This window comes from Ixodes scapularis, unplaced genomic scaffold (assembly GCF_016920785.2).
Source record: "Ixodes scapularis isolate PalLabHiFi unplaced genomic scaffold, ASM1692078v2 PGA_scaffold9__187_contigs__length_104089568, whole genome shotgun sequence".
Classification (NCBI taxonomy): Eukaryota; Metazoa; Arthropoda; class Arachnida; order Ixodida; family Ixodidae; genus Ixodes; species Ixodes scapularis.
In genome coordinates this window covers 60,771,327-60,784,685 of record NW_024609884.1, presented here as the reverse complement: position 1 = coordinate 60,784,685, position 13,359 = coordinate 60,771,327, and positions in this window count along the sequence as shown.

Sequence of the window (13,359 nt, the reverse complement as noted above, 5' to 3'; positions counted from 1 at the left end):
GTAATTTGTTGTTAGATGTTTAGGCAGTGGAAAGTTAAACTACCCAAGAGGCGCCTGTCTCCGACGGGCGAGAAATTTAGCACGCCGGTACGATGCTCATCCAGATAGAAACGGGCGGCGGCGTGGTTCGAGTCGATGATTCCCTGGTTCTGCGGCGCAAGTTTCCCCTCCGCGTTGTTCTCCTGACGTTGTTCTCTGAAGCCAAGTATACTAATGAACAAGCGCTTGCCTCGTTCAGCAGTTGGAAGAACAATGGCGGGGCTAGCTAGAGCGGGAGCAAGAGTTGCGCGTCTGTTTTCCTCGTGCCGCCGCGCTGCTATTCGCCGAGATCCAATCATGTGAGGAGCCGGATCAAATGCCGTGCAGGAAAGTAGGCGTTGCTCGCGCCCTGACGTACGTTCCCCTGCTTTTGAGCGCGTCGCGCGCCTGGAACGCGCGGCGCCGCTGTTCGCCGAATTCAGTCGCGTGAGGAGCAGGATCAATATGTTACATGCCGTGCACGAAAGACGACGTTATAGGGATGAACGCGCCAGAGCCGGAACCAACGGAACGCGCAACTCTGACTAGAGTTGAGTTCCTCGATATGCTCCCCCGGAACGTACGCCGGGGCGCGTGCAACGTCTACTTTCCTGCACGGCACTTGATCCGGCTCCTCACATGATCGGATCTCGGCGAATAGCGGCGCGGCGGCACGTGGAAAACAGACGCACAACTCTGGCTCCCATAGGGTGCCTATACAGGAATTGTAGGCTACCTTAGGCTAGAGTGAGTTCCTTTATATAGCTACTTACGGTAGCAGAGTTGCGCATTCAGCCTCGGCGGGTGGCCGTAGCACCGGCTTTCCTGCACGCCCTGGATGCTTTGCTCCTCACGTGACTAAATTTGGCGAATAGCGGCGCCGTGCGCGCCGCCGCGGATGGAAAACAGGAGAGGAGGAGAAGGAAGGCGAAAGCAGGGGAACATACGCCGGGGAGGGAGCAACGTCGGCGGAGCGGCCGTAAAGGTGGCTTTCTTGCACGGCGCCAGATGCTTTGCTCCTCACGCGATGGATTTCGGCGCGGAGAAAACAAATGCGCAACTCTGCTCCCCCTTGGGGGGAGCATATCGAGGAACTCTATGCTAGAGTGAACAGACGTGACCTCTTACGGCCTTCGCACGGGGAGCAGTTGCTGCCTGTGGCGGCAACTCAAAGAAGTTGCTGTAACCAGGGGCGGATGCAGGAATTTCCTGAGGGAGGGGTCAGGTGTTGGTCAGCGTACCATATGCTTAGGAACCCCTCCCCCTCTCCTTTTTTTTACGCCCCAAATTTTACACATGCAGAAATCAAGGGGGGGGGGGGGGGGTCAGGACATCCGGACCCCCCCTCTAAATCCGCCCCTGGCTGTAACCTACCCTTTAATTCCTCCTGGGAGGCACCTCCTCCTCACCGTGTTGTCCTCTTTGCTCCGGGGTTGAGTTGGAGAAGTTCTAGAGTAATTAGACCCACGGGTCATGAGGCCGGCTTTCTGCAGGGACTTATTTCTCTTTGTTTCTTCAAGAAACAGGTTTGTATAGACAAGCATTTAATTATAGTAAGCCGTAACTTATTTCAATCAGCTCACTACAGTTATTTCAAGCAAGTATAATTGCCCACATATTCAATTGCAGTGGTTGGGGAACAGTTGTTCAGGATGGCTCAGGCGCTGTTGGGCATGGTTAAAGCCCCTCGATGTGTTTGTGTTCGTCTTGGAAGTAGCGTCAGTGCACGAGGCCCGTGTCTCGAGCGGCCCTTGGAAGCAAATGGCGGCGCAGCACTGAAATGAGCGGCCTTTTGAACCGAATGGCGGCGGAACATCCGCTCATGGCACGTGTCTCGCGCGTTTCCACAATAATGGTTGGCGGTACTTGCAAGCGTGAATTTTCTCGAGGGAGGGCATGGTAGTGTGGTCGCACCCCCACGCGGCTAAAGAAGTCCCACTGGGGAGGAAGAAGAAATATAAAGAAGGAGAAAGATACCAAAAGTCACGTGGCTGTGCAACTTTTTTTTTTTTTTTTTTAGTCCAACGTATTTGCAGTTTTAGAAGCCACAAAAACTGGGTATCATATTTTTTGTCCATTTTTAGTATTGAGTGTGTCATGTGTGCCTTCGATGACCCACGTCTTTAATTATATTTGGTGGCTGTGTCTAAACTATAGAAAACGGCACGTGACCACGAAGAAGAGAGTGAGCGCGACTCAAACCGGCCAGTTCTCGATCGGCGGTTTACGGGAGGAAAGATAACGAATTTCGAGCCGCGAACTGTTTTCTAGGTAGTTGGGCTCTCATATGTCATGTACAAATAAAAACCTTGGCGAGCATAAATACCTTTTCAGTGTCTCTTTAATGCCGAGGCCGAACGCATTTTCAGTGTTGCGACCGATGTGAAAGCTAAGGGCAAAAAATCGGTTGGGCACGGAGACTACGAACACAGTGGCGGTTCAGCATTCAGCAGCCTTTGCGAGACCTGCTTCAACTTAGCTACCAAAAAACACATGCTGTGCTGCAGCTCTGAGAAGTAGCCAAACCTCATTTCCCTGCGTTGACTGCCTAGAGCTAAAAACAAGGATGCCAACTTGAGTTTTGTTGTAGAAACCATACTTAGGGACAATTTAAAAAAAAAAATGCAACATAAATTTACTATCTATGCCACAGTGTGTTCAGTAAAAATATTTTTCTAAATGTCTTGTGTGCCACTTCAGTTTAGTTACTGGGCTGCTTGCTTTCATTTAGAGCGGCGTGCAGTGTTGCCACACTATACATAGGGTGGCTCTCTAGCGGCGTTCGGCAACTTCCGGTTCCTTATGTAATTTTGTTTAGCTGTTGACGAACGGCGACGATGAACTGCAAGCCTGTCTAAGCATGGTTCTGGCTTGCAGCTCATTGTCGTCGTTTGTCAATAGTGCAACAAAATTTCGCAAGGAACCGGAAGTTCCCAAACGCCACTCACCGCCTTATGCCAAATGGAAGACAAGACCACATAACATGTGGTGTTGAGGTGCAGAGGGCTCGCTCCCGCCCTCCCGGAGGGGACGACGGGGGCGACGGATTTGGCCGGAGCGCTGGGGTTTGCAGACGAGAATGGAAGAATGGATAAGTGCATTTTAATAACACAGAGGAAATTGGAAGACTGGTGGGAATTGTCTAGGGTAAATTTAATGACGTACAACTAGCGGACGCAACTGGGGACAGGCAGGACAACGGAAAATGGGGACTCCCTCCCGCGTGGCTCCGGCCTGCATGGCTCCGACAACGCCCCGTCTCCCAATAGGCCCAGTGCCGCGGTGACGTCGACTAGGTTTGACCCCATGTTACTAAAAAAACTCAGTTGGGAAACTGCCATAGAACCTCCTCTGAAAAAGTGGCACCAATCCGTACTCGACACCGAACTAATGGGTAATGGCAATCGCAACGCCACCTTTTCTCCTGCGGCGGCCACTCGGGGAACTGCACGGCTGCTTGAATTGGTTCGGGAGTACCGCATTCGATAGCGTCCGCTGTGGCTGTTCTATTTTGGCTTTAATCGGCCATTTCATACAGTGGAAGGCGTTTCAGGGGTGCCAAGCCCCGACTCCCAAGCGGACGCGCCGCGACAGCGCCCAGGTCGGGACGCACTACCTGAAATCAGCGGTGAGACATGGTTGCGTGAAACAATATTAATTGTGCCGCAAAACCTTGTAAACTACAGATTTTGGAATCACACGCCTGTTATTTTGTTATAATCTCAAATAAAAGTTCATACAAAAAGAGTTTTCCTCGTTTGTTTTTAAACAAAAACATGCTTTCTAAAAGCTCAAACTTCAAAGTGCACAGTAACAAAAAAAATATATATATTGAGTTATTATCTTGACATCTCAAGCATGGGAGTTTCGTTACCATGAGAACATTCAGTGACTCTAGCAGTAGCCATATGCAACTTTCATGATTCACCTCGTCGCCAAAGTATGCTGTTATCGTATTTAGCAAGGTCTCAGTGAATGCCAGCGGCCCAGGTTTCAAAGGTGAGATTCTAAACTAAGTGTTTCACCAGAGGAAAATTGGCAACTCTCTCGCCAGGGAGAAGAGGCGGGGGCGAATTTTTTTGTTTTTTTTGCCCGATCCCCCGAAGGTCATCCTAATGATATCCCACGCGCCTTCAAGTTGCTCTCCATCCTTTGCGTGATGTTCACTCTTTCAATGGATATTTCTGCTCATGTCGCCTGTGTGGTTGCCAAGGCTCGGCGTATGCTGGGCTTCGTTGCACGGGTGACGAGTAGTGGTGCAAAACTACCGATAGTACTATCGATAGTCGACTATCGAAGAAACTATCGATACCACTGATCTCAATGACAATTGCTGGATCGCGCATCCCTGCTCCGCGAGTGCGGCCACCGGACGGCCATCTTGCATAGAGTGTTTTTTTTTTTTTTTTTTTGCTAGCGTTTTGCTGCGGTTTTCCAGCGTGCTATAGACGCGGTTTCTACTCGTACGTCGTCATTCGCCGAAGGCGTTTTTTAAGATCCTGTGTGAGGCGTGATACTTGCCGTTGAGAACACGTGGAAATGTTTACGAAAGCGCAGTGCCGCAGAAAAAAGGCACAACTCGTCGAAAGCAAGTTTCGTCGGCCTCGCGGCGTGTTCAAAGCTTCCTTGGCACGCCGAAGTGCAGTGGCTCTGTGCCCTCGCACGCTTGGATACCGACCAAGAATCGACGCCGTGTGGATGTGTTTTGCGAGTGCGATGTGCTTGAAGCCGTATCTAAAGCTACAACCCGTCGAAAGCCAGTGTCGCTGGTCTCGCGGCGTGATCAGAGCTTTCTTGGCACACCGAGTGCTGCATCTTTGTGCCTTCGCACGCTTGGATACCGATCAAGAATCGACGCCGCACCAAAGTTCTGAACGTGTGTCACGCGTAAATGCCTTTAGATCATTTATATATATATATATATATATATATATATATATATTTCGGTTCGACAGTGTGTCGAACCGAAAAAAATACGGGTTCGGTTACGGTTCAGGTTCAGGTAAATTAATTTTGTTCCGGTTCAGTTCCGGTTCGATTAATTCGATCCGCGAACCGGTTCGTGAACCGGTTCGGGGCGCTGAAATTATAAATGACAAATTGCAACATCAAAATAAATTACAAATAAAACATCTGAAATCAGCACATACGAAACTGGATACATCGTAGTGTAAGGCTCAGGGATTTCTACCAGGAATGGTTTCTTTATGTGCACTCAAAGGTTACCTCACCGACGTTTACGCGTTCGGACTTCATCTAATTGGGTCCGACGCAGTAGCTGTAAAATCCGCGACCTCCTTACAAACCCGCTTACAAGTAGAGCTCGCTAACTATCCCGCCACCTCGGCGTGTAAGCAATTAAAGGAACAGTGTGGAGAAAATACAGCTTTCTTTATTTGAACTAGCCTTCGGTAACTGAAATTAGACCCTTAAAGAAGTTTTCATTAAACAAGATACGGAATATAAAAAACACTTCACCGAACGCAACGCCAGAAGGACGTATTAAAATAGAAGAGTTCGCTGTCTCACAAATATGTTAGCTTCTAAGTGCCTATACGAAACCGGATGCATTATTATCAAACTCCACAGCCTTTTCTTCTCTCATTCCGATGGAAGCAAGTTTCAAGAACTCGCGCGTTCTAGAAACGTGTTATGAAACGAGCACACAGCAGCATTTAGGATTTACGAGATTGTAGGAAAATAAAATCCCGTGACACGATTTTTTTAATTTTTTTTTGCACAGCCTTCCAATTCTCTTTCTTCCGTGCAAGCCGCGACTAGCGCAATACTGGTTCCTATGTCAAGATTCATGGATGCAGCGTTTGTCAAGATTCATGGATGCAGCGTTTATATTCCTAAGACTGAGTGGAGAAGAAAGATATGTAAGCGAGGTGTGTGTCAGTTGACGGCACTTGAAAAACAAATGGCATTGATAGCACATTCATTGTCAACAGCGCGTGGCCGAACCGTTTTGACATGAGCCGGTAACCGTTATTTTTTTTCCGGTTCAGTTCCGGTTCGGGTTCATCGCGATAACAATATAACGGTTCGGGTTCGGGTTCAGTTCCGGAAAAAATACCGGTTCGGTTCCGGTTTTCGGTTCGGTTCCGGTTCGACACCCTGATATATATATATATATATGTATATATATATCGGCCACAGAGTTCCGGATCGTTCAGCTGTTCCGGTGAGTTGCTATCAATAAAAGGGAGGGGGGGGGGAGAATTTGTACGTGTTCTTATGTACTATTACCATGGCTATGTTTCAAATCTACTCTAATGGATCGCGTGGGAGCCCGAATAGAGCAAATCTGAAGAAGCAAGGAGGGTTTTCGAATGCAAAAGTACAAGAAGGCGAGAATGAAAATTTTTGAAGCGCGGCCCATGTGGTCGTGTGCAGTCTGTTGACCAATCACAATTAGGCGAACCGCGCTCAAACGTCAAGTGCAATTAAGTAGGTTGATAATGAGCCAGCACTGATCAGTGATGAGGAGCTGTTTTGCGCAGTATTCTGTAAATCGTCCAAGGACGAAAATAAAGAAGACGTACCTCCCCCCCTCTTCCGTTGCTACTGGACCGTAAAGTTATGGATACCGTAAAATACCGGGAGAAGGTGGATTAAAGGGGCGATGCAACAATGTTTGTACTTTGCGCAAATACCGCTTAAAACGGATCCGTGACGTCAATGACCTATGAAACACGCGTTCGTATTTCACCCCACGCAATAGAAGTTCCAGAAAAAAATTAAGAAAAACGAGCACCGTTCACCCCCTCAACCCGCAGCCAGAACAAGCGGCCACGTGATCTGGAGCCGATTATATGTCGCCAATGTTGATCATAGCCACGCGCTGGGGTTGGCAAAGCACAGGACACGCGCTGAGTTCCAGATATTGTTATGGCTCGGCTATTGTCGTCGTTGCAGCGATTGGACATGGGCCACTACCCGAATTAATGTCGAGGCATCGATTGTCACGAGCCCAGATCGAATGCGTACGCAGACTTCGCGTCTACTTTGTGAGCAGCATTTGAATATCGTCACCGCAAAGCTCGATGACGCATTCCCGAGGATCGTACTGTTGCCATTATCCCCACAGCTCCGTCATCAAAATTCGCGAAGGAGCAAAAGGCGGCTTTGGAAGGAGAGACTGAAAGAAACGCTCAGCTTTCATCCTTTGAATTCCGCCGCGACGAAGACACTTCTTGGTCAGTGGTGTTGCGTTCGGCTTCACGCACATACGGCTTCAAGCACATTGCACTTGCAAAACACATTCACACGGCGTCGATTCTTGAACGGTATCAAGCGTGCGAAGGCACAGAGGCGCAGCACTTCGGGGTGCCGAGAAAGCTTTGAACACGCCGCCAGACCGGCGAAACTTGCTTTCCACGAGTTGTGCCGTTTTCCTGCCGCACTGCGCTTTTGTAAAAAAAATGCCACGTGTTCTCAACGGCAAGTATCACGCCTCACCCACAATCTTAAAGAACGTCTTCAGCGAATGACGACGAACGAGTAGAAAGCGTGTCTATAGCACGCTGGAAAACCGCAGCAAAACGCTAGCAAAACGAAAAAATTTACCATGCAAGATGGCCGTCCGGTGGATACTAGTATTATTCGCGACTCCAGCAAAACGGACGCCGCCAAGCGGGAAAACCGGGAACCAGCCGGTCCAGGTCGCTCCGCGCCCCTCCGCGTCTCTGGTGGCTTTCGCGGAGACGTGTTGTCGGCGCGGTGGCGAACGATGTAATTTGACGAAGGTCCGAATATTTCTTAAGTTTGCCTGAGTGATCATTAGTGTGGTGAAGCCTCAGTAGATTGTTTTCTTCTATTACGTGTTTGAAAGCCCGTTTACTCCACAGCACACGGTCGCGTGCTTTCGATTTCTTGGATGGGGAGGAATCACGGAAAAACGTTTTGATTTCTTGTCTGTCTCGAATCACATTCAAAGTGACGACTGCTTGGTAACTGATACTGGAGGGAACATCAATGTTTCAGTCAAGTGAATGGGAAGGTTCGATAGCTGCTTTTCTTGAGTTTGGTTGTGTTCGGTTAGCTTTACGTTTGAGCCACCCACGCTGATCGGTGCGTTGGCTATTCATCTTGGCTGCTTTTCGCCGAAAAAGCCTCTGGACCACACTGAAGGAGTTGGGCTGATTTCGCAATTACTTGATTCAGGAAAACTTGCTCACTGCAAATGATGAATGAGGGAAATTATGTTTTCAAAAGGTGGGAGACAAGTCTCGCAACGTTAGATGCTGTCACGGCATTTTGACCTATCGCGCCTTCAATATTTATATTACGAGGACGTCGAAGCCAGCAGCAATGTATACGTTTACATTGGTCAGGTTGACCGGCCACAAAAAATACTAATTTTCTCCGTTCAATACAGAGAGGTTCTGCGCGGATCTTCAATGAAGACTCTCTTCAGTTTGTCCTTGTGCTGCCGGCTATAGAACCATTTGGCTAAGTTGAAGTAGTACGTCTCCGTCTGTCAAATATACTTTTATTCAGCAGCTCACCTAATAGCTAGTCAACTAAGCTCGTATTTCAACCCGAAGGATATACTAATATCGCTTTAATGGGAACCCCCCCCCCCCCCCCCCCCCCATAGTACGTCATATAATACATAACCCGCTCGTCAAAATGACTTCTCCATTTCTACTAAAACCTGAATTGAAATACGAGTATCAGCTGCTTAGTGGGGCGCCGGCGGGTTAACATGGTCCTTGGCTCAAGAAGCGGTTGCTTAATTTTCGTAATTTTCCCGCAGCCTGTGTTGTTGGCCGAGCAGACTGGAGCTGTTTCGTAAACGCGGATACGCACAAAAGCTCGATTTCGCGGACAGATAAGTCGCATGGTCGAGGCATGCGAGTTAGCTGTAAAGTTACTCTCTGTGGAACAATTCTATAGTCATCGCCGCTTTCCTTAGAAGATCAAAACTGATTAGTATATTACCGTCTCTCTGGAGCCCATAGTTTCGGTTTTGAACGAAATCTCCGAAACGAAAGTTTGACACGAAAAGAACAAAAAAACACCGGCAAAACAAACTATGCTTTGCAAGTTTATCTGCACCGGCTACACTTAACCGTCTCAGTTCAAATACCTATAAAATTGGGCATTAAACAAAAGAAAATCTGTTAAATTGAACGCGCCACCTGTTCAGGCGGCCCGGCCGAGCCGCCGCGACCTGGACTCAGCCGCCATGTTTGTTTGGTGGGGGCGCCCCCTATAGGTCGCTGGAGTCGCGAATAGATAGTCGACTATCGGAAAATTATCGTTAATCGACTATCGGAGAACTATCAATAGTCGACTATCATAAACCTATCGATAGCACTGTCGACAGTTTACTATAGCGGAGGGAGACAGTGTACAGCACGGTCAGCAGCAGTGTTGAGGAGGAACAGAATTGTGTAACGATGGAGACGACTACAAAAGAATGGGACAAGGCAGAATTAAAGTAAGGTTCCAGCAGGTACAGCGAGACCCAGACAACATACCCATGGAACTCATAAAAACACTAGGAAAACAAGCAAATTGAAGTTACGGCATGTGATTAACCAAGTACTTATGGGAGGAAAGTACCCAATGATTGGAAACTAAGCAAAATGAGACTAATATATAAAGGCATGGAAACAAAGACAGTATTAAATCATATCGCCCAATAATGGTAGCCAGCTCTATACAGATTAGCTATGCAGATAGTAAAGCGTAGAATGGAGCAATGGACAGAAGATATGCAAATATTGGGCGAGTTCCAACTTAGGCTAGGTGACGCAAGCTACCACCCGCTACAAAGGGTGGTAGCTTGCGTCATTAACATCCATCCATCCATTCATCCTTCGATAGTTTTGTTGCATCCGTTGCATCGCTCCTCTTTTCTTTTTCTCGCTTTATTTTTTTTTTTTCAAATGGGGCACCAACTAGCCCAAGCACTTACCATCTCAATTTTTGGTTCAGCAAGACGGGAGTTTGGTCGAAGAGAGGAGGACGGGAGGCGAGCGGCGGTGCGGCAACTGTTGACTGAGACGCAATTCGAGACCCATGGTGCCGAAAATTAGAGGTGCGTTCATTACACGAGGAAAAAAAAAAAAAGTCAAAATATTGGTACCCGTTGTTGGGGGTGCACTCAATATGCGTGTGTTCATTTGTGAGTAAATATGGTGAGTTTGGGCGAAGAGAGGAGGAAGGGAGGCGAGCGGCGGTGCGGCAACGGTGTTCGCTCTAGTATGGTCCCTGGCTCTAGTAATGCAAAACTATCGATAGTATCGATAATCAATTTATCGATAGTTTTGCATCACTAGTGACGAGGCCCTCTGAGCCGGCTTCACATTGTACACGGCGATGGTACTCCCGCCTCTAGAGTACTGTTGCTCCGTGTGCACGGTCACCAGCCCAGCAGCATTTGATTGAGCGGATTGAAAGCGTCCAGCGAAGGGCGTCCAGGAGCTCCAGGGCACTTGTACATGTCTTTGGGCTGGGCACCGGCTACTGTGACCGGCTGAAAGCGCTTGGCTGGCGCCCGCTCCAACATGCGCCAAGTGTCCCGTGTGCGTTTCGCCTATCGGGGGGATTGGACGGTTCCCTGACCGGCACCTACCTCTCGACAGTTGCTCGAATCGACAAGAGAACTGGACGACCTGACGAGCTGAGGGGGAGGACATTGCGCCACAGCTCCTCACTGCTCTGAAACTTCTGCTCGATGCACGAAGCCCACTGCCGTCAAACGGGGCAGAGAGCTGGCGAGGATGTATTCTTTTCTTTCCTTTTTATATGTACAGTGCTAATCACACTTGTCTATAACGCGCGAGCGTGCGGCTTTCTCCGGGGAGCGCCAGACTGGTGGCATTCGCAGAAACTAAGCTAGTCACGTGGCGCAACATGGAACGGCCCGCTCGAGGGGTGTCCTGCCTACTCTATCAGCTTGATAAGTGATTAAAGTAAAGTGCTTTATGATATATTTTTGTTTTTTGATGACGACATAGTTGATACGCCTTCATGCTTTAGTTTGTTTATTGTTCGAGCAATGATGTTTGTAAAAAGCGTGCGAGCAGCCTTCCGCGTTCGCCGCCAACGGATAGAGTGGGCAGGACACCCCTCGAGCGGGCCGTTCCATGTTGCGCCACGTGACTAGCTTAATTTCTGCGAATGCCACCAGTCAAGCGCTCCCCGGAAAAAGCCGCACGCTCGCGCGTTATAGACAAGTGTGATTAGCACTGTACTTACTTTAGTGAGTATATTCTGTACATATACTATATATGTCTGTTTTGTTTTCTACATGGGGTGGCGGGCAGGCAGGCGCGCTGCGTAAGGGTTTTGACCAGTTGTTTTGTCCTATCTGCCTAGCCCCGCCCACCCCCACATGTATATGAAAATAAAATTATTATTTTTACCAAATTGCCGGGGGTAAGCAAATTGGCGAAAAACAGGATATCATGCTTTTAATTCTTCACTTTTAGGCTAGGTGGCGCAATCTACCGCCTGATATGAAGGGTACAGTCGCTAGCATTCATCCAGCAGTATCAGGGGGCGGCAGTTTTGTCTCTCTTCGGGTGTCAAACGGCCGTTCAGGTGTTCTTTCTTTGCTTCCGTCTAAAATAAGTCGCACAGTGGGCCCAGCACAGTGACAGTTGGTTGAGATCTACACCATCTACACATCGAAGGCGCAGATATTGCACGCCCATCGAGATCGGAAGTGAAGATTAGCACGTGCTCTCCTGCCGTATATGTGGTAAGTACCTCTAAGTCTGTATTTTCGTCTTATTCTGATCGCAGGAAAAATGGGTAGGTAGGTAGAAAACGTTTGTTGGAAACCAAGAACTACGAAAAGAAAGATTATCCGCTCCGCGGTGATCCTCGGGTCCGGCAGCCTCGTTCTTGCGTGATTATGGGTGATGAGGGATGACTGTGCGATAGGTCATGAGGGGTGTTTTCATATGGAGTCCCCCAGATCTGCCTTGGCTACGTAGTCCAGAAGCGACTGGAGGATCCTCGTCCGGCGTTGGGCTTCGCCCTGCGGGTGCTTCCAATCCACGAGTCTCTTGGGTCTTTCTTCCTCGGGTAGCCGTCTCGGTGGCTTCCACTCTGCTCAAGGCTAAAGCTTAGCATTCCCATAGGAGATGGTCGAGTCTGGGAATGGCTTCTGGATCCTTGCATCTCCGACATCGCGGGTCCGGAGGGACCGCGTAGGGCTGCGTCCGTCGTAATTGCGAGAGGTTGATGTGGTACTTGAGCCTTGGCGTGACCGTGCCTTCGGTACGGATGGGGAACAGTCGCGAACAAAGCAGACGGTACAAAGATACAAATCACCCAGCAATGAACTGCTTCTACGACGACGATCTTTGCGGCGCTTATGGAAAGGGGAAAAAAAAAGCAGCAGAATAAAAAAAAAAAAAAAATTCCCTTTTTTAAAAAATTCAGCTGCTTGTTGCACGTTTGTTCATTTGCTTTCGCGGTGTTGCGTTGGTAATAACTAAAAACAAAACAGGGTAAATGAATGACATAGTCCAGCTTACACTGCCCGGTAAATAAGAGTTGCAGGCTGCAATCTTGGTACGTGCCAGCAGTGTGTGACCTTTTTTGCTTTTGTGTTTCTTTTCCCAGTGACTTAGTACTTGTTGACATAGGCACGTGTCCAGGCGATCTTTGCACACCGTACCTTTGTTCTGAGTGTCGATCAGCGGCCTCAAGTCCGCCTTCAGCTGAACTCTGTGTTTTTCGAAGGCACAGCTGATGTTACCAGGTAGGGGACGAGCGAAGTCGGAAGGTGGTGTCATTTGCGCATGGGAATATTTCTTGTTCTTCAACAGAATGTCTTTCGAGGTGTTCTATATGTTTCTGATTGCAGTTGGACTTGGCGAACATGATGACAGATCTGACTGGCTGTCCACCCAGCTACATAGGACTGGGTGGAATGCCTCAATGTCCTTCTGTTTAGGGTGATGCCACCCTTTGTAGTACCTGATGCCGACAGCACGCGCTCACGGGTAAAATACAAAGAAATCAACGAAAACAAAATGTCGCCATAGCACAGTCAGCGCCACAAACGCGTGCAGGGACACACTTTTTCACACGCTTCTGAACAAAAAATAAAAATAAAAGTGTGGGACAAAATGGCTAGATGTCTCCACCCTAAGCAAAGCGCACTTGAAGGCACCCTAGGACTGGGTGTTCAGTTGTGCATATGGTTTGTCGTCCGTGAAGTTCCTCGCAATCTCCGCGGAGTTGTCATAATAGTCTGTTGAGGCGTCAGAGGTGATCTTGAAGCCAGACTTGGATAGCTATTCCAGTTTAATTTGAATGCTGCTGTAACGTAATTACTCATGTTTGTTTTTTCTTTGGGAAGCGAAA